At 42.2% G+C, this 27,663-nt stretch overlaps 1 protein-coding gene across 1 annotated transcript in view; it reads right to left on the reverse strand.

The window, feature by feature from the left end:
• The window catches only part of LOC138245569 (collagen alpha-1(XXIII) chain-like), a 284,280-nt gene that overhangs the window by 185,970 nt on the left and 70,647 nt on the right, over positions 1-27,663 (reverse strand). The window lies entirely within an intron of this gene.

A 27,663-nucleotide genomic window follows, 5' to 3' on the forward strand; every position in this document is an offset into this window, starting at 1 on the left:
CATGGTAAAATATCAATATTTCAATTAAAAGATGTTACGCAGGATGGAGATGAATAAGAAAAGGTTCATAGATTAGTATTTAAATGCAGAAAAGAGAGAACTCTAGAAGTTTTGGTAGCTGCCCTTGTAAGACAGAAAAACGTAAGTATGGTTGCTTAAGATCAGCTTTCACAGGACAGTTGCAGAATGGAACCCCGTTCACATAAACAACTTTTAAGGTGCAAAACCTAGTACATTTGCAATATTTTATAATACATATTACGGTAATTTCTGTATATTACACTACATGAACATATACAGACACCCACATACACATGTAAAAAAAACACATACAAGAGTCCAGAACGAATCCATGCTGCAAATGCTTCTTTCTATGCAAACTGTTACTGTTGTGTTTTCTGGTCACTGTTTGAATCGTATTGTGAAAGGATCCATATTTCCCAGTGCATAAAAGTATACCTATTGTTATTCATCAACCACACTTCTAGAGTTACTGTAGCCAAAAAAGACTAAAATAGAAGTAAATGTACTCCTGCTCAGAAATGGAGTAAGTCCAGCAAGACACATGACCAAACACTAGCATTGCAAAACTCTCTCATCGAAAATAGTGGTGGTAGTGACTTAAAATAAAAACCTATAAAAATAAACATTTTTTTTAATTTTATTGTGTAACATTTTAATAGCCTTTTTTAAATTTACAAATGAATGTAACATTAATTTTTAGTAAGGTATAATTAAATCAATTTAATACTATTCATCACTTTTAATAATTATTCATATATAATAACATGTTTTACTTCAGGCGGATTGTTTTATTTAACCTTTGTAAAAATAATTTTAACTTAAATATATTGAAAATAATTAAATTTAAAAGACGTTACAAGGCATTTTACCTTGTTCTACATTTAAAATAAAAATATCAAATTAATCTACAAAAATATTTCACTTACAAATATTTTTAATAATTTTGTTTTTCAAGGTCAGTAAACTTTTTTTTTTTTAACTTTCTACTATACTTTGTCATGAGGAGATTTCCAACACCAGAGTGGAAATCTCCACCCTACCCAAACTCTGGTAGAGAAGACTTTTACTGTCATAAAGATAACCCATTCGTGAAACCAAAGGGAATTGTAAAAATGTGCTACAAAAACACAGGCAACATAACATATAAGAAGTTGTAGGAATTAATATGACCTTTTGTTTTGTACGTTGAATACATACTAAGTTGTAGATTGGTGAATAATGTACTTTAAAAATATTTTTGTTGAACAAAACATGCAGGAATTAAAGAGACACTTTGGCCCTCATTTCGACTTTGGCGGTCTTTTGGCAAGACCGCTGTTGAAGCAGGCGCCAAAAGAATGTGGAGGGGGTTGGAGGTGTGTATGAATGCGGAGGGGGTGTGTGTATGAATGCAGAAGGGGGTGCGTATGTGCGAGTGGGGGTGCATGTCTGTGTGCAAGCGAGTCGGGGTGCAGGTCTGTGTGCGAGCAAGTGAGGGTGCGTGTATGTTTGTGTTCGGTTGGGTGGGGGTGTTTGGATGTATGCGTGCGGTTTGGTGGGGTGTTTGGATGTATGCGTGCGAGTGGGTGCGGGTGTTTGGATGTATACATGCGGTTGGGTGAGGGTGTCTGTATGTATGCGTGCGGTCGGGTAGAGGTGTGTGTCAGGAAGTGTGTGGGTGAGTGGGGGTGTGTGTCTGCATGTGTGTGGATGCACGAGCCGGCAACAGCAATGGAGATTCCTGTCGCTGGTAGCATTACTGCCAGGGTTTTCGTGGCGGGGCAACCGCCACGAAAAGTCTAGCGGTTTGCTGCCTTGTAATACAGCTGCACCAGTCCAACCGCACTGGCGGGACTGGTGGTGTTGTTGCGGTTTGGCCAAACTGCCAAACTCGTAATGCAGTGGTCTTTACCGCCGGGACGGGGGTGGTAAGACTGCCAATGCGAGTGTGGCTGTCTTAGGACCGCCACACTCGTAATGAGGGCCTCTATATTTTATAATGCTTTGAGGGAGCAAAATATCACTGCGGTACCAACTTCTTGGGGGAAAAAACTGAGGTTTCACTTTGTGTGACAAGCACAAATGGTTTAAAAGCTCAAGGTACCAAAAATAATTATGGCCTGATTATGGCCTTGGCAGAGGGGATTACTCCATCCCAAACGTGACAGATGTCCTGTCCATCATATTACAAGTTCCAGATAATATAATGAAACCTGCAATATGGCGGGTGGAATATCCGCCATGTTTGGGACAGAGTAATCCCCTCCACCAAGGCTGTAATCAGGACCTATGTTTGATCTCACAGTGAAGCTGGATGGTTTGCATGAGTTTATTTTTGACTAAGGATATTACTTGTGATGTGGCACACATTTGTTCCTATGTGCTTCCATCCTCAGGAATGTGGCACTTTAAAGCTGGCTTTCCAGCAACATATCTGTGGGGATAGATTTGTGTTCAGAAGCCTTACATGCTCATGAATTATTTGAAGGTGCCCTGGAATACATGGTCATCAAAGCAAAGTGCCACTTGTATTTTCAAACACCTAATGCTAAGCTTGCCTTTACAAATGTATTCTATTTCACATTTTCCAAAAGATGACCCAGGTCCCAGTCACCGTAGGGCTGGGCAAAGGTCCTGATGAAAATCCACAAAGAACATATCACAATACATAAATATATCTGAGCACCGACATTATTCATTTTCCAAGAATATATCACGAATGCAGGCAACCTTTTCTTCAAAATGTTTATTACAATGGGCACTGGTAGCTAAAAATAATTGCGACCATCCACGACGGTGCAGACAGGATAAGATATCAATCAGCATGGTGTTTTTATCATGCGAAAGCTAGAGGTAGGCTCCTGAAGACCAAGGGGATAAGCCTTGGTCCTTCTGGAAACAGTGGAGTGTGGCATCAAGATGCCCTCACTTGGCTGCAGGATGGGGTACATTCATGGAATGTCCAATCAGAAAGAATGCAGAAAGAATCATTGATCAGCCCATCCTGCCTGTGAGCCTACATTTCTGGACTGTCAATATAAGCGCCAATCGAATCACTTTGAAATGACTGTTGGCAGAAGAGAGGACTTCATACAAAATGTTTAAATCAAATCAAATTAGATGAGACTAGGACGAGAGGGTAGACTGGCCCACTCATATGGGACACATCTCCACAAAAAGGCCTCCACTGTTGGATTACTAAAAGAGTACCACTCACCCCTGCGTCCAGCAGTTCAAATTTATCTTGCATGGTGGCAAAAGAAATGCATATATTTGTTATTGTGCGCTCACATATACTTCCAAACATTATAGGGTCCAGGGCTTATTTTGAGCTGGTCATTGTTGGTGGCATTCATCGGCACTCATTTTTGGGGACCAGCACTTATTTTATCTAATGAGACACTGATTTAAAAGCAAGAGTGGGAAAATGCACAAAGGGGAACGAAGGAGCAAGAGAAAGATAGCAAAACCAATAAAGTGTGTCTTGTAGTGGATTAAAGAGGCATGCAATGAATTCAAGACTGTGCATTCAGCAAGCATACATATGTATTAGCACTGTCTGTGGGCTTCTGAGCAGAGCTATGAGCACTGGCACTCATTTGCTTAGAATAATCAGTGATAGGGACTATTCGGCTTACATTTTGAGTCCTCTTGGTAAACATTTATAATCTGATAATGTGTAAATATCTAGATATGTGTATTTCTTTAAAAAATATGTATAATTACTATTTCATAATAATAAAATATGTACATACCCTTTAAGCCTGTTTATCAAATGTATATTTACTCACAGTTAAGTGTATAAATGTGTGTGTGCGTGTGTATGTGTGCATATATGTACATACAAGTATGTATACAATGCATGTGTAAATGTCAATGTATACATATATATGTGCATATTATTCTATGATTAACATATTCATAGATCATTGCAAAGTTCCTAGATAAGTTGTTAAATTAGATACTTATGAAATACCTACTTTCATTTTAGCTGTCACAATGAGCACATTTTCCTATTTTATCATCAAGCATTTCACTATGGAAAATTGAGGAAAGATAAAATAATGCTAGAAAAGTACACACATACATTATCCTCAACTATTGCTAATCTTGAACCTCTGTGTTTATACAAAACAACTTTAAATCTCAAAATATTATATCCATTATAACATTCCATATACATATATTCTCTTACTATGTATTTACATATCTATGTATTACTTTAGTCCTAATGTACAAGAGGAAAAAAAAAAGAAAAAAAAAAAAAAAAAAAAAAAAATATATATATATATATATATATATATATATATATATATATATATATTTTAATTCTCTCTTGTAAGCTTTACTCTGTCTCCCATCACCCTTTACCTCTATCAATCTATCCTCCATCCCTACTCTGACTCATCCCAAGCCTATTCTACTACTATGATCTCCAAAATAACCCTGCCTAATCTCTTCCCTCCTCTACCGCTCCTGGCTCACCCGAACCTCAGTTTACTACTATGAACTCCCAAACAACCCTTTCATATTCTCCCTCAAGTATCTCACCTTTGACTCATCCAAAATCCCTCTTACTACTATGATCTCCCTAACCCCTTTCTACAGACTCTTCCCTCCTCCATCTCTCCTTTACTCATCCTAAGCTGCATACTATTGCTATAAACTCCCAATTAACATTTCTGGTCTCTTCCCTCCTCTATCCTTCTATTCAAACCTAACAAACTCACATATCCTTCTTCTCACTTCACCTCACAGTAATATTAATACTGTACTCATATTTCTCTATACTAATCCACAACTAATCCTTCTGGGTTCCAGAGTAGCGTGCTACTCACAGACAAGCGATTCGATGCCTCGTCAGGGGTAGTAAGCGCTATATAATTAAAATTACTATCTTTACTTTACACTCAAAAGTAAAATAGTACAGCAATCATCCATTAAGATGGCCGCTTTAGCAGTCAGGAGATGTTGCCAATAGCTGATCTTGACTCTACCCATGCTACATGCAGTGCTTAATTTGTAAATAAAACGTGCCCGTGCCCAAAGCTCTCCTCTGAAACACAGGCCTGCTGCAATTGAATGTGTGAGCATGAAATACTGAGGTAGCGCAATTCTGAAGCCATCTCGGTTCGCTTTAATCCATTTACAGCCACTCCCTGCCCCTTCAGCTCACTCTTACGCTTTTCTGCTTTCTCCCTTTGTGCCGCTTTTTCGTTTTTCTCTTCTTCCATCTTTCCCATATTTGTCTTTTGCTCGCAGCAAATGCTTGAGGCAAAAAAATAGGTGCAGGTGCCCAGCACCGGAAACCAGAAACAAAAAGTAAGCACTGTCTACATGTCCTACGCAGGGGGCAGATGTTGATGAACAGGGCTCAACTGGTCATTTATTCCAACGGGCGTTTCCTCCCTAAGGGCTAACGCATAAATGTCCGGTTTTTGGGGGCATATAGACTCCTGTGACTCTATCCATCGCCAGAAAGGTTTGAGAGATAGAAAGTATGAAGGAAAAGAGAGAGGGGCGAAAAAGAGAGAAAGGCTTGTTTAAACATTTTGCCAGAGCTCCTTATGTCTGACAGCCCGGCCCGTGGATGAGATTTGCCATTGAGTTCCTCTAGGTTTATAAACGGATATGCCTAACTGTTTTTTTTTTATAGAGTCACGTGTGTGAGTTTTAATTAATTTAACATTATGGTGCCAACAGAAGGTAGTTCTGTTATGAAAGAAACACCAGCCCCACCCACCGACAGCCCTCGGTGGCGTGAGATTGGCCAATCCCACTCCATTTACTGACCTATGGCTGCAGGGCATTTGCCATCTCACAGACGTAAATGCCGCAGCTATTTGCTTTCATTGCTTCCTGTTTGAGTAAATTCACTCAGTTAAGAGTCTTTCAAAAAGTAATAATGTGTCTTAAACAGGGTCGGGGGTTCATATGTTTCCGTGTGAGCTGAAGCAGGCGCAGCACGAAATGACTCCTCTCCTGGCAGAGCAATGGGCAGCGAAAGATTTTAATGACATACTATAAATCTCCCGCCCATACAAAGGCCCTGTGCGCACTCAGAATTCCAGACCCATAAACATAATGAGAAAGGGCATAACAACGGAAAGCACACGCTGCAATATTTCATACAAAACTACTTGGAGGGAAAGCCGGAGTTTATGGACAAACAGCATCACCTTAAAGTGCCAGCGCACCCAGCACATGTTAAATCTTACTACCTTCATGAAACAGAGGGTTAGTGGGTACCTTGCAGATGTGGTGGCACGTCACTGTTTCAGGTTTTTATTCTCACCTTTACTTTTGGGGCCAGCATTTTGTCATCGCGTATGCTCTCCGGTACGGCTACCACCTGGCCAGTATTTTTACTGGCATGATCAGCACTTTACACGTTCCATCTGGTACAAAAATCAGGAACATTACCTGAAGTCGGTATCTTTGTCCTCTTATGATACATACTTAAAACAGTGAATATAAGAAGAAATCACTTCTAAATGTGTTATAGACCTGCCTTAATGACCATGACTGTTAAAGTAAACAAAGACAGAAAGCCAACGTTACAGATGAAAGCAGAGGCGTTTATTTAAAGTTTGAAGTAAAATGTCTGAGCCTTTGTAGAAACTCAAAACGAAAATAAATGACCGGTATTTCTCTCTGGAAAAGTGGCAACCCTACTTTCTGGGACAGTATTTTCTACGCAGTTACCTTCTTTAAGGTAATGCTCGGTAATGCTTGATCCCTCTAACCAGAGAACAATAGGTTGATAATACACGGACACCTATATTTCAGAATGCAGATGATTTTGCTCAAATTAATAACACCAAGAGCAACATCAAGACTGGCTCACTAATAGCCTTTACCACATGCACACTACATCGGGAGATCTCTTGGTGTGTGTGTGTGTTAGACCTAGGGGCTCTAGAAATCGGCAGATGAATTACTGTGTTAGAAAGGTGATGGCTGTCCCGTCCACCCTATTACAGGACCCATATGGGGCACTTGTAACATGGTGGACAGGATATCCATCATGTTTGTGACCCATCCGCCAAACTAAAAATAGTCTCTAAGTTTATTTAAAATAGAGATGTCTGTAGGGGCATTTTAAAGATTGTCTCCGAGTGCTGCTGCAACAGATCAAACTGGAAGGTGTTCCAGACCTTAGACCCTTGCAATGAACAGGCTACACCAACTTTCGGGACAAGTAAAAAAAAAAAAAAAAAAAAAAAAAAAAAATAGGGAAGCAAGAAAACGGTGATTGGAACATCTGTGGTTCCTGGTTGATGTGTAAATGTGGCTAGGGTGGTGAGGCATTCCTGCATCAGAACGTTAAGCCATCGAAAAGTGAGGCAGTCCAGTTTGGAGAGAAGCCAGTGCAACTTCCTTGTAGCAGCGGTAATATGGTCTCACACATCCCAAAGTGCAGGTGTAAGCTTCGTTTTGGGCCGTTAGAAACCTGTAGAGATGATACTACAATGTATTAACATATTTGACTCTGGAGCTGATGAATGCACCCTCCACCGAAGCCCTATGTTTATGGTATTCACTGCGGTGATGCCTCGGATGTGAAAAATGGTGGTTTGGTGCAGAGTATTTGGCATGTGGCATAGTATGTGGCAACAGGGGAGGGAACAAGAAGGCCAATTCTTTTTAAGAAAAGCCATCCTTATTATGGATCCCCAGAGCTGGTCTGCGAAATCAGTCTGCGTGATCGACAGGGGCATACAAAAAATCAAATTGTGCATGGATAGGTTTTAGAAAAGGTGTGTTTTCCACGTTAGGTTCCCAAGGGGCAGCAAAGACGACTTGAGACCGTCCATGGGAACGAACCCGGATGCTGCTAAGTACCCCAGTGAAATCCTTTAAGTGTTCAAGTGAGCAGGTGCTTTATTTTTTCCAGTATTTCTGGTGATACGGGTAATCCCATCTAGTTAGAGTGTTTACAATATAAAACACAATGTAAAGTACAAATCTTTCAAAAACAAGTCATTTTGGTTTGTGAGCAAAAAGCTTCGAAGAACTGATTTCTATATTGGAACGGTTATCTTAAGCTGGCAGTGGGAAAGGGGGCAGAAGAGAGCCAATATAGTGGGTCTGGGCAGTTGTAACAAGCGGCCAACAAATCTTATAAATAACACAAACACATAACCCAAAAATAAAGTAGGAATCCCAATTCACAGAAAGTTATGGACAAAGAAAAGTGTCCCTAAGGCAAAGTTTCTGTGCCTATTTAAAAGGGGAGCCAGGGATTCAGTGGTCACTGCTAGAGGGATGCATGGCATAGTTTAAGGACAGAACAGTTATACCTCTAGCTGATCTCCAAACTAGGGGCCTCATTATGACTTTGGGCCTAGATGTTTAAAGAGGGGACAAATATCCTATGTATGTACCCAACCTTTTGCATGCTCAGATAGGCTTTTGTTTAAATCATGGTCAGGGAGCATGAAGGAACTCAGGGTGTCTGAGAGACTCCCTTCCTTTGGGCATCCTGCATTCAGGTCTTCAGTCAGCTGAAATGAACCTTTTTCCCTTTAAAGTCATGGTTTCCACCTTGCCTCACTGGACAGTTCAGGAAGTTATCTTCCATTATTGGTCACACTGCTGGTCTGGCACTTGTATTCTAGGCTTACGGAAAAGCATACTGTTTGCAAGCCCAGAACCTGGTCTGGTACCTTCTCTAGCTGGGCTGGGTTTCAGAGCTCTTTCCGGTTGAAATTACATATTAGACACTTGCTCTTGCGGCTCAGTTCTCAACCCGTCCCAAGGAACACTGACAGGAATCAAGGGCCAATGAAAAAGGCAACCTGTTTTCAGAAATAATACCTCTCACATGTGCAGTGCACGGGAACCTTCCATGAAAGAGCTACACTGGAGGTGAGAGCCTTACACAAAATGTACACCGGGATGTAGGTTAAATGACAGATAGGCTTGACTGTCCACCAAGAGTCACCCCTCCTAACAGATAGATTCCATATAGCCACACAGGTGAAGACCAAAGATGGCTTCAGGAATATGAATATGGACCCTCACAACTCGGATACAATGAGCAGAGGAAGCGTCTCCAGGATGACCCGGAAGCAGATCTGCTCATGTGGTTGACAGGTTTAGCGTAATCTAATTTTTGATGACACTCTCTGGCTGGTATGGATTGCATCCAGAAAGTGACCAGAGTGAAACAGTAACAAAAGTTTCTGAGTGCGGCTGAGTATGGGTTAGATACACAATGGGCATCCCCTAAGCAGCCAACCCTAACGTATGTGCCATGCAGGTGGAAATAAAAGTCCCAGTTATGGGAGACTGCATGTTACACTAAGAGGCCCAAAAGACACATCTTTCTGTGGGGTAAAGGTAGAAGGTTGATGTGGGTCTATGCTACAAATTCATGAGAATTCCAACAGTATTTATTATAATGTGCTAGGTGACTAAGACATGCAAAGTGACTGTGAAGAACCAGGGTATGATGTTAACCGCTTTAGTGCGGGCGTCGGCCACTGGCCGACACCCACACTACCTCCCTGGTGCGGGTCACAACCAGTGGCCGACACCAGGGAGGGGGTTAATAATTTTGTATTTTTTTTTTGTCCCTGGGAGACACGGAAGCTCTTCCGTGTCTCCCCCAGCACCCCACCCACCCCTTTGTGACGTCAGCACGCCACGAGGCGCGCTGACGTTACAATGTTGATTTCCCCATCGGAGCAGGAAGCAGCCTTGCGGCCGCTTCCTGCTCCGTTGGGGAAAACGGCCTTCCCCACATTCGGGAAGGCCGCAGCTGTGCTGCGATCGGGGGCCAGGAAACACTTTCAGGAAGGCCTCGTAAGAAAGGGGAGACTCTCCCGTTTCTTATGAGGCCTTCCTGAACGTGGGGAAGGCGGTTTTCCCCATCGGAGCAGGAAGCGGCCGCAAGGCTGCTTCCTGCTCCGATGGGGAAATCCACATTGTAACACAGCTGCGATCGGGGGCCAGGAAACACCACTTGACACCAGGGATTTCACTTGGGGGGGGGTCGGCTCCCTCGGAAAACGGGCCACTCCCCCCCCCGGGGCATTTTTTTTTTTTTTTATAAGGTAGGTGCCCCCTGGGGGGGGGAGGCGGGATTGCGCCCCCCCAGGGGCTAAATTATTATTATTATTTTTTTTAAAACAAAAAGAAAATAAATGAACAGTGGGTCGCCCGTGGGCAGGGCGACCCCCTGTGGGGGCACTATTTTTTTTTAGTTGTTGTAGGGTTTCCCTGGGGGCCATTTTGGACCCCAAGGAAACAATACAACTAAAAAAATAATATATATATATATTTCTATATAGATCTATATAGATATATCTATGTAGATATCTATCTACATGGATATATCTATAGATAGATCTATAGATATATATGTATATATATATATATATAGATCTATCTATAGATATATCTATGTATATATATCACTTTTGTCAATACGTGTGTGGTTTCCCTGGGGGCTGCGATCGGCCCCCAGGAAAACCAGACCCACATATAAAAGTGATATATATATATATCTATATATATATATCTATATATAGATTTGCCACCAGTTGTCTTGCAGTTGCAGCTTGCGCCTTCAAAGCAATGCACATACTTCAACTGACGCTTTTCAACTGTAGCTTTTAGGCAGCAATAAAAAAGTCAAGTAAGTATTGTGATTATGTTTCTGCTACAAAAGGGTCAGACTTGTCTAGTGGCAGTTTTAGTGCCATAAAGAAGCGCAGAAGGTTTATATGCCTACTGCAAAGAGCAAATCTGTATTTTATGTAAATAGCTGAGTACATTAGTAAAGTCAGCCATTACCTGCGCTATAATACAAATGAAATGTATGTGCGGGGTGGAGGGCGGCTATGGAGAGATGAAGGGCACTTTTGCTGGGTGGTAATGAGGGAATCCGAGGAGGAGGGAGTGGGAGCACCAATAATGATTGTTGGACTGGGCACAGAAGGTGCTAAAAGACTGACGAATGGTATGTGACAAGGTGTTTTTTGAGTGTCTTGAAAGAACATGCTGATTGAGGGAAGAAGCACAGGTAAGGTGGCCTCTACTGTTGCACGTATCTCACACACACCATCGATTTTGTGACTGTCTACGTAGGCTAGTGTTTTAGAGCAACAGTTTAGCCAATAGCAGAGATGGCATCTTGATGGATGACTGCTGCCGGCACTCGGGTTATAGAGGACAGCTCTGACATAGGATCGGAGACTGAGACATCAGATACTGAGACAGCATCTGAGGGATAGGACAATGGCGCAGACTTTGGGAGTGATTTTTCAGTCGGAGGAGTCCCATTCGATAACTCCTCTTCCAGTACATTATGAGGGAGGTGATGAGGACAGTCCTGCTGTCCCTTCGCAAGCAGTCTGTGCAACTGGGTAATAATGGGTTAGCCCAACCCAGAGAGCAGGTGAATGCGGCGGCAAGCAGAGAGAGAGTGCTCTCTTGGGAGCTCCCCAATTTAGTTCAGCCCCAAATTCCACCGCCCAAATTGTATTGTGGAGACATCAAAATTATCTATCGCAAAACAAACTGGTTTTGTAAGGCAGGCACCTGTGTTTTTGGTCCTGGGTTCGGCGGCCATATAGAGAGACACACTAAACCCAAACATTTCTGGAAACTAGACTTCGGGGGAGTCCACAGAGGTGTGACTTGTGTGGATTCCCCAAAGTTTTCTTACCCAGAATACCCTGCAAAGCTGAAATGTTGAATAAAAACTCTATTTTTTCGCATTTCTGTCATACAAACTACAGGAATATGCTGGGATCCACAAAATTCCTACCACCCAGTGATTCCTCACCTGTCCTGATAAAAACACTACCCCACTTGAGTGCCTACACCTAGTACCTGCGTCAGGAATGGATCACCCCAGGGTCAACAGCTGCCTCATGTAAGGACCAACATTGACCGTTGTGTGATCTATTCCTGTCGCGGGCACCAGGCCTACCCACACAAGTGAGGTACCATTTTTATCGGGAGACTTGGGGGAATGCTGGGTGGAAGGAAATTTGTGGCTCCTCTCAGATTCCAGAACTTTCTGTCACCGAAATGAGAGGAAAAAGTGTTTTTTTGGCCACATTTTGATGTTTGCAAAGGATTCTGGGTAACAGAACATGGTCAGAGACCCACAAGTCACCCCATCTTGGATTCCCTTGGGTTTCTAGTTTTCAAAAATGCGCTGGTTTTGCTAGGTTTCCCCAGGTGCCGGCTGAGCTAGAGGCCAAAATCCACAGGTAGGCACTGTTTTCTATGAACAAATGGGATGTGTCCACGTTGTGTTTTGGGGCATTTCCTGTCGCGGGCGCTAGGCCTACCCACACAAGTGAGGTATCATTTTTATCGGGAGAATTGGGGTAACGCTGGGTGGAAGGAAATTTGTGGCTCCTCTCAGATTCCAGAACTTTCTGTCACCGAAATGTGAGGAAAACATGTTATTTTAGCCACATTTTGAGGTTTTCCAAAGGATTCTGGGTAACAGAACCTGGCCAGAGCCCCACAAGTCACCCCATCTTGGATTCCCCTAGGTCCCTAGTTTTCAAAAATGCACAGGTTTGGTAGGTTTCCCGGCTGAGCTAGAGGCCAAAATCTACAGGTAGGCACTTTGCAAAAAAAACAGCTCTGTTTTCTGTCAAAAAATGGGATGTGTCCATGTTGTGTTTTGGGGCATTTCCTGTCGCGGGCACTAGGTCTACCCACACAAGTGAGGTATCATTTTTATCGGAAGACTTTGGGGGAACGCTGGGTGGAAGGAAATTTATGGCTCCTCTCAGATTCCAGAACTTTCTGTCACCGAAATGTGGGGAAAACATGTTTTTTTAGCCACATTTTGAGGTTTGCAAAGGATTCAGGGCAACAGAACCTGGTCAGAGCCCCACAAGTCACCCCTCCTTGGATTCCCCTAGGTCTCTAGTTTTACAAAATGCACAGGTTTGGTAGGTTTTCCTAGGTGCCGGCTGAGCTAGAGGCCGAAATCTACAGGTAGGCACTTTGCAAAAAACAGCTCTGTTTTCTGTCAAAAAATGGGATGTGTCCACGTTGTGTTTTGGGGCATTTCCTGTCGCGGGCGCTGGTCCTACCCACGCAAATGAGGTATCATTTTTATCGGGAGACTTGGGGGAACATAGAATAGCAAAACAAGTGTTATTGCCCCTTATCTTTCTCTACATTTTTCCTTCCAAATATAAGAGTGTGTGTAAAAAAGACATCTATTTGAGAAATGCCCTGCAATTCACATGCTAGTATGGGCACCCCGGAATTCAGAGATGTGCAAATAACCACTCCTCCTCAAAACCTTATCTTGAGCCCATTTTGGAAATGCAAAGGTTTTCTTGATACCTATTTTTCACTCTTCATATTTCAGCAAATGAATTGCTGTATACCCAGTATAGAATGAAAACCAACTGCAGGGTGCAGCTCATTTATTGGCTCTGGGTACCTAGGGTTCTTGATGAACCTACAACCAGAAGAGTCCAGCAGACATAACGGTATATTGCTTTCAAAAATCTGACATCACAGGAAAAAGTTACAGAGTAAAACAAAGAAAAATGGCTGTTGTTTTCAGCTCAATTTCAATATTTTTTTTATTTCAGCTGTTATTTTCTGTAGGAAAACCTTGTAGGATCTACACAAATGACCCCTTGGTGAATTCAGAATTTTGTCTAGTTTTCAGAAATGTTTAGCTTTCCGGGATCCAGCACTGGTTTCACACCCATTCCTGTCACTAACTTGAAGGAGGCTGAAAGCACCAAAAATAGTAAAAATGGGGTATGTCCCAGTAAAATGCCACATTTGTGTTGAAAAATGTGGTTTTCTGATTCAAGTCTGCCCGTTCCTGAAAGGTGGGAAGATGGTGATTTTAGCACCAGAAACCCTATGTTGATGCCATTTTCAGGGAAAAAACCACAAGCCTTCTTCGGCAGCCCTTTTTTCCCATTTTTTTGGAAAAAACGAAATTGTCCCTGTGTTTTGGCTACTTTCTTGGTCTCCTCAGGGGAAACCACAAACTCTGGATACCATTAGAATCCCTAGGATGTTGGAAAAAAAGGACGCAAATTTGGCGTGGATAGCTTATGTGGACAAAAAGTTATGAAGGCCTAAGCGCGAACTACCCCAAATAGCCAAAAAAAGGGCTCAGCACCGGGGGGGGGGGGGGGGGATATGGCGCAGCAGCTAAGGGGTTAACATATCAAAGTCAGAAAAGACTGGTGTGCATCAGTTTCCATATTAACCAGATGGTCTACAGTTTCTCAGGCAGCAAATAGCAGCTGTTGCCAGAGCATGATAGCCTGACCCAATATACCTGGCCTCCTGTGAGGACCTTCTAACAAACATCAGGCACCGGAAATTTTTTATTCTGTTAAGAGCAGACGTTTAATGGAGTTGCAGTGATGACATTTTATGCTAATATAAAAGTCAAGGTGTATAAGGGTGGACAATGTGTGCCATAAAGCAAATCTTAAATTGAATCAATGCAGAAACATAAGCGTAGAGTAACAAGAGCAGTGTCCGGCAAGTAGCTCTCTCTTGAGTAACCTGGATGAAAGATTAATATGATAGGATTGCCACAACCTGCATATTAGGCGTGACAAAGCTCTAAATGGAAACTATTCTCATAGTTCACCTGGGTGTGATGAGTGCATTCACAACGAAGACTTTGGGAAGAAACAAGAGTTGCTGCTTTGTTGACTTTAATGTTGAAGATGGAAAACATGCTCACAAATTATATGACCACTGTAACCAAAGAACGAACAGGTTGAAATCTGCAGGTATAGGAGAAGGTCCTAGTGAGGTTAGTCAGGTGTATAAGAATTATTTTCCACATAGGAAAATAAGATGAACCCAAAATCTTTTTGTAGCGAGTCAGAAAAATCACAAATAATAAAAAGCAGTGGGTGACTGTGTTGAACCCCACAGCTCAGTGGCTGGGTCTTGGACAAAAGTTGATTTCTATCAGAAGAGATAAAATCAAGTTCAATACTTGAATTTTAGCATCATTGTACTGAAGGTGAAACAGTTACATCTGATGCGCGATTGCTTCTTTACATTCTAAAACAATCAGGGCAACGATAACTCTGAAATGTGCAACTACCTGCATATCATCCACGAGAGTTAACCAGCTAGGATTGATTCTCAGCGAATAAGGCACTACCTCTTTAAATCTCCGAAGTATTGTTATAGCAACCCTTTCTACAATTTTGGATATAAATATCAGATACATGCTTTTCAGAAAATTCTTAGGTTTAGACTGAGGAGTCTAGGTGAGCAAGGCAGGCAAATACAAGATTATTTAGGCACAGTAGGAAGGGAACATAGTTGAGGTTTATCAGATGTTCAAAACACATTTAGCTCAGGTGGCAGGTCTTTCCAGACTTTTATTTATTAATAATAAGAAAGTGCTAGAGATGTACTTGTAACTTCACTTGTTCAAGCCTAGAATTCCAGAGATTAGGCTTATTTGGTAAATATACCATGTTATGGCTTTCCATTAGTCCCGATTTACCAGTCTCTGGAAAGGTATTCTTATTTTTCTCAAACCGCATAAACACAAGAAAGCTGATTTCAGTTCACGCCTGGGAACATCTTAGACACAGAAGAGAATTGAGGGAGTGTATTCTCATCAAATGAGAAGAGGTCTCCAAGATAAAAACAGAAGATATGAAACCCCAGCCGGCCTACTTCTCTGGAGGTCTAAAGCCAGCGGTCCTGGGTTCAAAGTGTGGCAGGGCATGGAGAGTGTGTTTCTTTATGCAAACACCTAGGAAAATGAGTGGTTGCCTTCTGGCAATTTGGCAGTACTTCCCTCCAAGTCTGTCTTCATTTCCAGGCTCTGCAGATACATGGATTAAAGCCATGAAAGAGGGCGAAGAAGCACACAAACAAGAAGAAGAGGCAGTGAGAAGCATGTGAAAGGTACAGCTAGAGATGTGAAAGGCCTGAATCTAGACACTGTGGGGGGAATGAGAAGAGAAAAGGCAATTGATTCCATAGCTTTTTGCTGAAGTTTTGATACCCCTCCCTCTCCGTCACTTCCTGATTTATTTTCCCATGTCACCCTCTGCTGTCTGTACCCACTCTGTTGAGGACATGTCTAGAAATGGCTTAGCATTTTACCTAGTCACATACAATGTGTTACAGCCCAGATTAAGGTCCTCACAAATGTAACGGATATTCCATCTGCCGTATTACAAGTGCATTATTTCCAAAGGCACTTGTAATATGGCGGACAGGTTATTTGTCAGGTTTCTTATGGAGTAACCCGAACCCTGAATCCTAAATTCCTATTCCCCCTGCTCTAGCTCCATTGCTCTATCGCTAAAGAATGGGATATGTTTTGCTGCACTCCTTTAGCCAAGGGGATAGTTACATCCAGATCACCAACCATGTTTAACTTAGTATCTGGCAATGACAGAAATGGAATGCCTCCCTAGGCAATTACTAGCGGCTGAAAGTAATTGTAGCATTTCATTAATCACTTGTCTTGCTGTTTTGAGAAGTGAACACCACATTACAGAAAAAGAGTAACATCATCGCCCTTTAAACAGAACAACTTGAACAGCAGCAAAGAGCTCTTTCGCATACCAAACATGGAACTAAAGTCCCTGCAATACAAGGTGCTATATAAGTATATTATGCACTAGTAGTAAAAAGTAGAAACTGGCATACAGAAGGGATTTTGGTCCAGATGCAAAAAAAGCCTTAAGGAGTAGGAGTGCCTCATTTCTGCTGTCCTCTTGGCTGATTTAAAATCCATTAAGTCATCCTATCTATGAAGGTCTTCATTGTGTTTTGTTTTTAAAAGTCCCTTTTTGCCATGGTTATTTGGTTTATGTAAATATAATATATACAGATTACAGAACAATCATCTGCCATAAAAATGTCATGCTAGGTATCTTTTACAAAAATATCATCCCATTGTGTGTAGATTTTCTATTTTTACCTCTAATAGGGCAACATTTTTGTAAACATATTCACAACAAAATGTTGATGGCAAACGATTATATTTTGGATTGATACTGGTTATTCTTTTGTTGACAGTTTATATGTACACTCCCCAGGGGTGTAGCTACACTTGGTGCAGCAGATGCAGTGGCACCGGGTCCCAGAGCCTTGAGTGCCAATTGAACCCAGATAATTGCTGTACTTACTACCCCAACAGAAGTCAAGGGGCCATTTTCTTTGCTTACACCAGGGCCCATGGCATCCTTGCTACCTACTGACACTTCCTCTTAATATCAGACACTCACAGCCTTTTTATCGGTGTATAATATTTGTTAACCTATAGATGTTTAAACCAAATAAACCCAATTCTTTGTCCTATATACATTGAGGTCTTTATGACTTGCATACAAACTAAGCACAAGGAGATCCAAAGATTTTCGCTCCAACGTACATGGCTCTTAAATGTGCAAATTTGCCAAAACATGTAACAGTTGGTTTTATATATTCTTATGAACGCTGGAGGGCTCTGCATTGCTAAAATATGTTTTATGATCACACCCTTGAAAGTTATATTTTAAAATTACTCACTGAGTGATTAAGGACAAGTCTAACTGATGCTTAGTTCATTGTTTGGCTCTAACCTGTCAGTGCTAGGGATTCTCTATACAGCATCCATGTTTTCTAATTGTGCTTGACAGCAGCATGGGCTGCATAATCCCCCTGAGCCTCACAAGTGTGACATGAATCGCAGGCCTTTCCCTGGCAGTGTAAACACAACTTGCAGGGCTCTCCAGCCCTGGATAATGTGCAGGTGCTTAGAGCTTCTCTGCTAATGTCTGTTTAAAGAGGGATCCCGCCCAGACAAAGGGATAAGCCAGTAGATAAGGGGAGCACAGCAATACACGGATTTATCACCTGCCTAAACAATAAGCAATTCCATCTTTAACAGGTAATGCCGTGTTAGGGAAGTGTGCAACTAGCTTCTGGGAACTAGCTTAGAGGTATTGTTAGTTTAAAACCATTTACCATAAGGTGAATAATGGCAAGGAAACACAATAACAGAAAATCAAAACAAGGAAAGGCTGCCTGAAGAAAAGCGCAAACAAAATGGCAACTGGTGCATGCACAAAACAAAAAGAATGAGATAATTAGGCATGGCCGTTTTGGGGTGGATGCAGGTATATGCTGGGAAGTAGCGCGCAGTTCTTGGCAGTTTCAACCACTTATCTAAAGGACAAATGCGGCAGCGAAACACAATAATAGAAACAACAGGTAAAGCCCGTGCGAAGAAAATCACCTTTGCTTGATTAACTGCCAGGGCAGATTGAATTAGCACCGAATCTTTTAAACGAGAACTCTCAAGCCCATCTAAAGTAGGCGCTTTTTATGTTTGAGACCTCGGTGGAGAACAGAGGCTGCTCACAGCACGGGTTTGCAATGCAGTGCGACCAGGCCCTTCCATTGAGGTGTGACGGTTATTTGTAATCAGTTGCACGATGCCCACCTCCTGAATATTATTGAGATGTGAACTCCTTGTGAACAGTATGTTCAGACGTAAATCTGCATAGGACAGCAGCCCTCGATTCCATAATGTGCATGCATTGTGGCCTGTGTCCCTTAAAGACAAGACTTGTAATGCCACAAACGGTGTCACATTGTGAAAGTGTGATTGCAGGATCCATGATTTGGCCCGCTGGGCCACTGTCTCTTCCTTCCCGTGCCGGCCTTCTTCACATGAAGGTGCACGAGGTTTCTTCCACCATCCCTCCCTTGCTATTCGCAAAGGTTGCATTGTGGTTGGTAATGCGCATTAAAAGCCAAGAGCGACATTTAGGACCTACTGATAATGTGGCGGAGCTGAACAAAAATCTAAAGTTTTTACCGCTTTGCAGCATGAACATTTTTGCAATAATACCGTACCCCCCTCACACTGAGTACCAAGAAGGTTTCTGGCAACTAAAGGGAGTCGAGCTAGGGTTGTGGAAAAGACCATCCTTTACAATGTTAATACTGACTTTTTCTTAATTTTTACAGCACTTAAAAAAAAAAATAAGACAGTAAAAACTGGTTGTAATGCCAATATCGCTGCACTGATTATCATATGTACAGACAGGTTCCCAATCCGAGGTTCGGTGTTTTGCTTAAATAATTCAACAGGCGCACCTCCTCCGCAATGGCGAAGGAGTGTCGCCCCCCGGCCAAGAGCCAGGAGATGAAAAATAAAACGATATTTTAATATGGTTTTATTTTTCATCTGCTGGCTCAGCCAGTAGTACAGGGAGGGGCTGGGCCACTGGAGGGGGAGGAGGGGAGAATGCACCTAAGTGCACATGTGTGTTTGTCCGTCCGTTTCAGGCTTAGGATTCTCCAGCCCGGCTGTGTTTAACAGCCAGGCTAGAGAAAGTGTACAGGCCCCAGGGTTGTGTCTGAGAGGCAGTAAATGCCGCTCAGACCAATCCTAACACTGCTTTCATGCTAGGTTTAGCATGAAACCAGCACCAAGATTGCTGGGGAGCCTTTGCTGGTGTCCCCTCAGTGAATGCTTGAACATTAGAAGAGGAGCGATGCAGAAGGAGACGGCAGGCAGTGGCGATGAAACCGTAAGTATTTTTTTTTCTCCATGTTTCCCCCGTCCCAGTTGCCCCTCCCACCACCTTCCTTTGACATTTGCAGCAGTCGCCGCTGGAATTCAAAAAGGAAATGTGCGTTTGTAGTTATTCTGCTGTGTCATTGCATGTAGTGCAGCTCCTGGAAGTTAACAACAGCTATGCTTGATCTGTCACTGTAGTGATGCTAAAGGAGGTTTGACACCATATGTACCACAGTTTAGCACGTTGCTACTGCTCTGGGGGGCGTCACTGCATGCAGGGTACCGGAGAGAGATTTGTCACTTCATGCATTGTAGTACAGGGGTACTTGTTGCAAGGGGTGTAACTTGGTCAGTACGATTATCCAACAATCACTTTGGCATATACTGTTAAAATACATTATAAGACAAGCAGAGCACATGACAGGGACTTAAGGGTAGTGGAAAGAGAGAGGAATGTGGATGGTTAGGGTACTAAGGGAAAGAAAACTAAGCATTTTGTAAAATAACCAACATTTTTGAAAGCTTTGAAAACAGAGGGGGAGAGTATGTGTGCGTTTTTGTCTGTGTGTGTGAAAAAATGACTGGTGAAATCAGACCAACACCTCACCATACCCAATTGAAAGCATCTGTACCAAACTATGAAACAGTGAATACATTTGTTAGGGGGTGTAACACCCCAAACCTCCCCCCCCCCCCCCCCGAAACTATGCTCCTGTGTGTTGCTGCATGTATAGCAACTTTGAACAAGTCTTTGTAATGCAACAGGTCTCGCATATTTCAAACAAGTTAATGGTCATTTTTGACAACAGTGCCCACGAGCAAAAACAAAAGAAAACATGAGTAGGAACTTAGAAAAGATGACGTGGCAAAGTAAAATAAATTTAGCTTTAAAAAATAAGACTTTGCAATTTTGTGCCTACTGGGCACGTTTTTTGCCAGTTACAAACAAGCCTTCTGTTTGCAGGACACTCAAAGTTAAAAACAACAAATGGTACCTCGATCACGTTGGCCACAGTGGACAAGCAATTATTAAGTTGCATCAATTAGTGCTTGATCCCTGCTCCACACAGAGAAACGGAGGTGATGCCAGGCATGCCTTGATGAATTACGAGGCTGTAAAGAAGAGTGCCACACAAAACCCACAAGTGGTGAGCGACGGTTGGGCTCAAAGCCCTGTACTGAGCACAACAGAGTCTCTCTAGCGAGATGCATGCGCTACCGCATGCACTCACAGGCTTGACCCTAAAACTGGGTAACTGCTTGCACTGAAGCTTGAAGATCGGTGACAGCATGCTCTGCTTCTTGAGATACGTTATTACATGCACTGCATTCTGTAAGATGTCACTATGTGCCATAACTAAGGGAAATCCTTCTCCATATGTGTTGTGGCTCAGAAAGTTCTATCAATGAGCACATCCATGGGATCTTAAACACATGAATATGCTGCACTTCTGTTAAATCTGATAAAACGTGCAAGCCGTGCACTTCCAAGACTTGTGTCATTGCACATGATCACCGCACCTCCAGTAGTTCTGGCAAAGTATTAATATTGCAACTCCAGTAGGTCGAACACAGGCAAGAATTGCAACTCTGGCAGATCTAATGCAGCACACAAGAGCATAAGTCACTGGACAACTCACTTCAAGAATAGTGAAGGGAGCAACAGGGAGGATGAAAGATCTGCAGGGGATAGGGCTGAGGATGGCCTCCTCAGACCAGGGAAGAGTATTGCCTGCATTCCTCTGGCTTGAGGGTGGATGAAATGGAAGTAAGGAACAAAGGAAAAAGGACACCTCTTAGAAATTTAATGAGGGCCTTACTAGAAAGGGGCAGCTGATCACTTGTGTTACCCGAGCAGTGCAGGTTTGGCAAATGGTAAGAGTGAGAGGTTGGGCTGTAGTTTCTATTGCTTAGCTGCAAGAGTTTCTAGGTAGGGCCTTTCCTTTTATATGTTTGATTACTGCTGCAGATAGGCTGAGTGACAACCATATGCAAGATCTCACACTTCACCATGCTTATGTTGTAGGTGCTCCAGATTGGAGACAGCCCCAGCGCTACCTGTCCTGAGAAGCATTACGTTACACAAGCTCAGTAAAACAGGCTATGTTTTCCATCATTCCACCCTGATCATCAGAGGGGGAAGAGCATCTCTAGCGTCTACATTCAAAATCCAACATTTCTATTTTTGTGTTTTCCTTCCACCTGATTTTATGGGAAAATAAAACCATATTTTAAAAAAATGCAATTACTCGTGAGTGGTTATGGATGGTGTGTATATCCTTGGGTTCTCATGGCGAACAAAGATATTTTAGCACATGCATATAATGTTGTTTCCTTCTCCAGCTTTGCATGCTATCTTATAAAGCCTCCACAATGTTCCTAAAAACCCTGCATGAAAGCTGACCTTGACTTAAAACTTCTGATTGTTGACTTACCTTCTTCTTTCAAACTAATCTCTCCTTCCTTTCCTTCGTCTGCATGTCTCTTCTCTTTGAGCACGGCATGCTCTAAATCACATGTATGTTTTGACTTAAACCTATTATTGTATCTGTGCAAAATACGCACATTTCATTTGAAAGATACAACCTCTGTGTTAGAAGTGTTACCCCGATTAATAACAATATATAATCTTCTCTAGCTTGTCGATTAAAACTGCCAACCAATGCGTGAATTTGTGTACCCCACCACCTCTCTCAAGATCATATTTTACTCCTTTTAATTTAATCTCCCATAAAGAAACTGGAGTAAATCAAGGCATAGGTCCGTAAGAGTGCAAAACTAATCCCAATAACCAACAATAACTAAAGAAAAAAATACTAACCCTGGGTTTCGGAGCAGTGTGTCGCCCGGTGTAAAGTGCTACAATACATCATATGTGCTAATTGAATGCAACTGAAATACAATATATGACCCACACTAACAGAAATATCATAAAACTAAGGGGTTGGGTAATTGATTGTAGTTCATACAGCCTACAATATAATTCCCTTTTACTGCTTGACACTCCTAGTCACAGAAGATAAAACTGCTAAGGAGCATGCCCTATGTTCCATCACCCAGTACTTCCAGTCCACAGCAAATAAACCACCCATCACCAACTGAACAGGCATTGAATACCTGAAGAAATCTGCCTCATGCTGCTGGCCAATGAAGACTTTTAATTTAGTCGACCATTGCAAGTTGCCTCTAGCTACATGCAATAACCACTTCTTGATGTCTCACAATGATAATCAGATCTGGAATGATATTGACAAAGCCCATCCTTGCAGATCTCTACAGCACATCTCTCCACCATTTCTCCCTTTAATCAATGCATACTCAGGACTATTACACGAATACCGCACCTCTGTGGTCCTCACGCACAACACAAAAACACTTTCCACACAGGATCTAGACTAAGGCAACACACTTCCAACCACACAACGTACATGGTGCAGCACCCTAGCCATCTAGGCAAGCACTTCAGTGCCATACATAGGGGTAGTAAGCACAATATAAATATGTCAATGCGATAGTGTTACTCACTAAAGGTTAAAAAACCTACGTTTGAGTTCCAAGCATAGGAAGTGAGAAGCAATGAGCTACATATGTGTGTGCACAAATAAGAAGCAACAGTGGGTCATAGTAAGATAGTCATGAATCTGAAAGCAAATATTTAATACTGTTGTTAGGATTCTCTTTATAACCCAGTAGGTCATCCTGTACCATTGATCAGATATGCAGATCAGAAAAAGCACAAACTGAAAGATTTCAAAGAAATCACTGCAAACTAGTCTAAAAAACAATTCTGTAAAAACCATGTTTTGCTCAAGTCGATTAGACGAGATAGCATTCAAAAGAAGTACACAATCTATATAATCATATGGTTTGCTTTAAGGCTCCACCGACTTGAAAATGAAAAACAATAAGGTTAACAAATTAACAAATCTTTAAAAAAAAAAAAAAAAAAAAAGAAACGATTACCCCCTACGAAGAAATCTTGAATTTCCACTGCTTTGGGAAATTGACTATTGGTGTACAGATTAAAGTGATTCTTTTGTTGAAAACAGATCGGCATTAACCAGAAATGACTTTCGATGTATATACAACGTGGAGGTAGGAAGAGAGTTGTGAGGTTCGCGTTGTTGGCAACTAAATGTGTTAATTTGCTTGGCTGAAAAAGAATCAGTGACTATGCTTTGGAAATCCGATCAGACTCTCTCCTGTCTTTGTAATTTATGTAGAGAGCAGCTAAATGTAAGGCAAGACATTTATTGGTGAATGATACTCCCGAATGCTGAATAAATTCACCCATGCTTGAAGGTAGCCAACCCTTAACAAGCATTTGCAATGCAATGGGTCTCGCGTTCGATCGAGTTAGAGCTATTAGCACTGTAAAATCCTAACTGGACTTTTCTTGCTACATAAATAGAAAATGAAAAGTAAAATTGTTGACATAAGCAAGCCGATTCAAAGCGCCACAGCTGCCATGAGCGTGAGCACAAGAGTTATTGGCTCCCTTCATGAATGTTGTGAATGTCTAGAAACGATCGCAGCTGGGGTGAAAGGTAAATCGAAACTGGAGGAGTGGCCATCACGCACTTTAACAGGAGGAAGCGTGACAGTGTGATGGCCAACAAAAATATTCACTTGGTGAAATCCCCAGAGAGGGAACTCAGCACACAAAGGAGGGACATTTCAAAAAATGCACCAATAAAAATGAAGCATTTAAGACAAGCACAACAGAGAACGACTAGCAAGAGTGTGCATGTTTAAAAGCCCACAGAGAGATGAGCGCTCGACCTTGAAAGAGTTGGGTGCTAATCTGACGACCCCAGTAAAATAATGTTGTAAAACTGCACAGGGAATTACTACCACTGGGTTCTGGGTTATCCAAGGTGTTTCATTACAGCGTCATTAAGGTATTCGCATGTTAGATTGGGGGATAACACAATACGCTACAAAAATATCACCAATGGGATTTTCCCCCTACAAATTTAAGTGGGGGAAAATTGCTGGACCTGTTTGCATAAGACTTGCAATTCTGATTCAAATCAGGATTAACCTCGGTTTTGTTCATAAGGGGGAAGTGTATTGCAAACACTGCAGCTGTTTTCTTTTTTTTTTGTCTGCTGCTGCCTCAGCTGTGCTTATGTCTATTGTAAAACTTCAGAGTGCACGCCCATGAAATCTTCGCCCGTAGAGCTAAATGGCCTCATGTTGCAAACACCGCCATTCTTCCCCTCTTCATCTGTTTATAGCCTGCCTGGTGTTTCTGCGGGTATTCAAAGTGTTTTATGTAGTTTTAGACTTTCCACAGCTTTACCCGTAGTAAACGTGGCTATTTCCACCTCACGTTCTACAATGGGACTCCCTGATGGGGCCGCTGGAATTCTAGTGTGGGATTCAAGACTTTTTTACTTTTACCCTTGCTAAATGTGTGTACTCCCCCTTGCCACATAAAATCAGACAGTGCCTTAGTAATGGCGCCCTTCTCTCCCATCTGTGCATACAGTGGGCCACGTAGTAAGATACGAGTTTCAGCTCACTTGTTTTGTGCACTGCATTTAGTGCACACAGTCGCGGCTCGTGGTGTTAGATGGGGTGGGGTGACGTGCATCTGAGGGGGCCAGGGGGGAAATATTAATAACATTTAAAAAAAATAAAAATAAACTTACTTGGGCTGCCGGTGCCTGGAGGACCGCGCTGCTCCTCACGTCTGCCTGCAGGCACAGGCTCCCAGCCTGCCCTGCGGCTAATCCTGACGGTGCTCAAAGCAGGGTCAGGTTTGGCTGGGAACGCCCAATCAGGGTGCTCCCAGGCAGACTGGGAGCCTGTGCAGGCTCTCTCCAGCCCAGTAACTGTGTTGCTGGGCTAGAGAGAGCCCTGTGTGCGTGTGTGTTTGGCCGGCCATCTCGGGCCGGCCAAACACACATGCGCTCTGAGGGGAATGCACAGAGCACTCTTCTCTGCTCATCACAGTGCGTGGCCCACCCATTTCACAAGGAAGGGATAATAAACTGTGTTTATTATCCCTTCCTTGTGAAAGGATTTGCAGCGGTTGCTACTGGCAGGGGGCGATGCTCCTCCGCCCTCATGGAGGAGCAGCCCCTGCATAAGACTTGCCAATGAAAATGGAACCTGGCCAAGAAGTGTAATAGCAATAAATACCCAAGACCACACATCTCTGATCTGAGAGCTTAGTGTACAAAAGGTTCATTGGTAGCCAACCAAAATTCAAGACCCCATGGGAAGCCTTAAATCTAAGGCCTTTGGTAGCAGCAGCAATAATTCACATATAGGTAGACTGTACTTAAGAAAAACATCCATGGATTAATTCTGTGTGCATATTAAGCACACGTGTTCCTCTGCCAATATACATTATTAAGCAAATCCTGCAATTAATGAAACATAAGTCAACGGATTTGGAGCAACGGATTTTAAATACTCAACTAACGTTTGTAAATCTGTGCCCTAATGAGTTGCTATAATCTTTCATTTTAAAAACACAAATGCTATCTATTGGTCACCTGAGTATGTTATTATTTTTGAAGAATTCAATGTGGCAACAAAAATAATAAATACAATAATGGCAGTGTCAAAATAATGTGGACAATTTGTTGATTCCATGTGGTAAATGGTGTCACGTTTACATTCCCAAGCACTCTGCATCAGTAGCTCTAGTTCTGGACAAACACATCTAACTGGTGTAACCATTTATTTCTATTATTCACAAAAAAGATGTCTACGCACCATCTGCATAAAAGAAGAGGGAGTGGAAACAACCAGCAATAGGTATGTAATTCTATCAGATCTGAGATCCCTACGGTTTAGTCTTAAGTGCTTTGAAAAAACACATTTTATTGTGTTTAGTCTTTTCAGATCACTTTCATTACTCTATTTTGCCTCTTTGCCAGCTTTGAACCTGCTCATCACAGAACTTTTCAGGTGACAGGTATAGTATGTCCAATGGACAGATGCAAGTGGCTACTTGAAACAGACTTTCAGTTTTAGTTTTTTTACAATGGCCTGTGTGGTCCTTCTTTTGGACAACTCTGAGCTACCAGGACACTGTCGAGGTCAGAGTGCAGTCAATATGCAATAGGCTTGCTCCACGTTCATGGAACACGATCCAAAATGGCGATCAAAGCAAGTCAAAGGAGAAACAGTAATCCCAGATGATAGATCAGATTACTTTCAGGATTGATGGTCACCCAGAAGTGATGCAAAATGGATCACAGAATGAAACAGCAATAAAGAAAGGACTCATTGTACTTCACAGATTTTGCAGGTTCGGTAGGTAGAACTAGGCAGATCTGCTTTATTTTTGCTTACTTTATTTCAGTGGGTTCCCAGGTCTGTTGTCAACAGGACTATGAGTCTATGTAATATTGGTCCTTAAGGTGTCTCAGTAAAAGGAGGGACGTTCTTTGTGGATGTTGTAGTAACTCTACCCCTTTACTTTCTTGCAGGTCAACACAAGAGTTCACTTTTTGTTCTCCTCATTTGTGATGACCATTATATTACTCAATGTCTTCTCAAATAACGCCAATGAAACCCAGTTAATACAAGATCAGACGTGAGCAAACATTCTGTATTTTGAAGGAAAATAACTAGATTTATGGCTTAGCGTAGAATTCCGGGGAGGACTGATGCCAGAGTATGCGAGGTTACCAATATCTCAGACACAGACTCTTGGTAAACATAAGAATTTGCAAGTCTGCTTTGCAGGTTTTGGACATTTTGAGGCACCTGTTAGTGCTCTATTGATTTGTGGTGCTTCTACTCAGGCAGTGATCCTCATTCAGCCTCAACAAGTCAGCCTGGAGAGAAGCCAGGTGGGACCGGCATGGCTTCTGGATATCTTCAACAGGCCCATTTAAATAGACCTTTGGGGTCTACATCACAAGGGTAGTATTTCTAAGGGCCTGGAGACAGCATCCTAGGACTATTCCATGTAAACGCTAGAGACCATGAGGAGATAAATCAATAAACTTTAACAACTTTTCACTCTTCGTTTGGTATCACTGTCAATATTAATGTTTATGTAGTATGTTAAGCAGATTTCCCACTCACAGCACCTTTGCCTGTTTCAGAGGGAGACTTTCACATTTTTAGGCCTGGATGTTTTTCCCCAGCTTTATTTGTATCTTTAC

The sequence above is a fragment of the Pleurodeles waltl genome, chromosome 7 (genome assembly GCF_031143425.1).
Source record: "Pleurodeles waltl isolate 20211129_DDA chromosome 7, aPleWal1.hap1.20221129, whole genome shotgun sequence".
Taxonomy (NCBI): Eukaryota; Metazoa; Chordata; class Amphibia; order Caudata; family Salamandridae; genus Pleurodeles; species Pleurodeles waltl.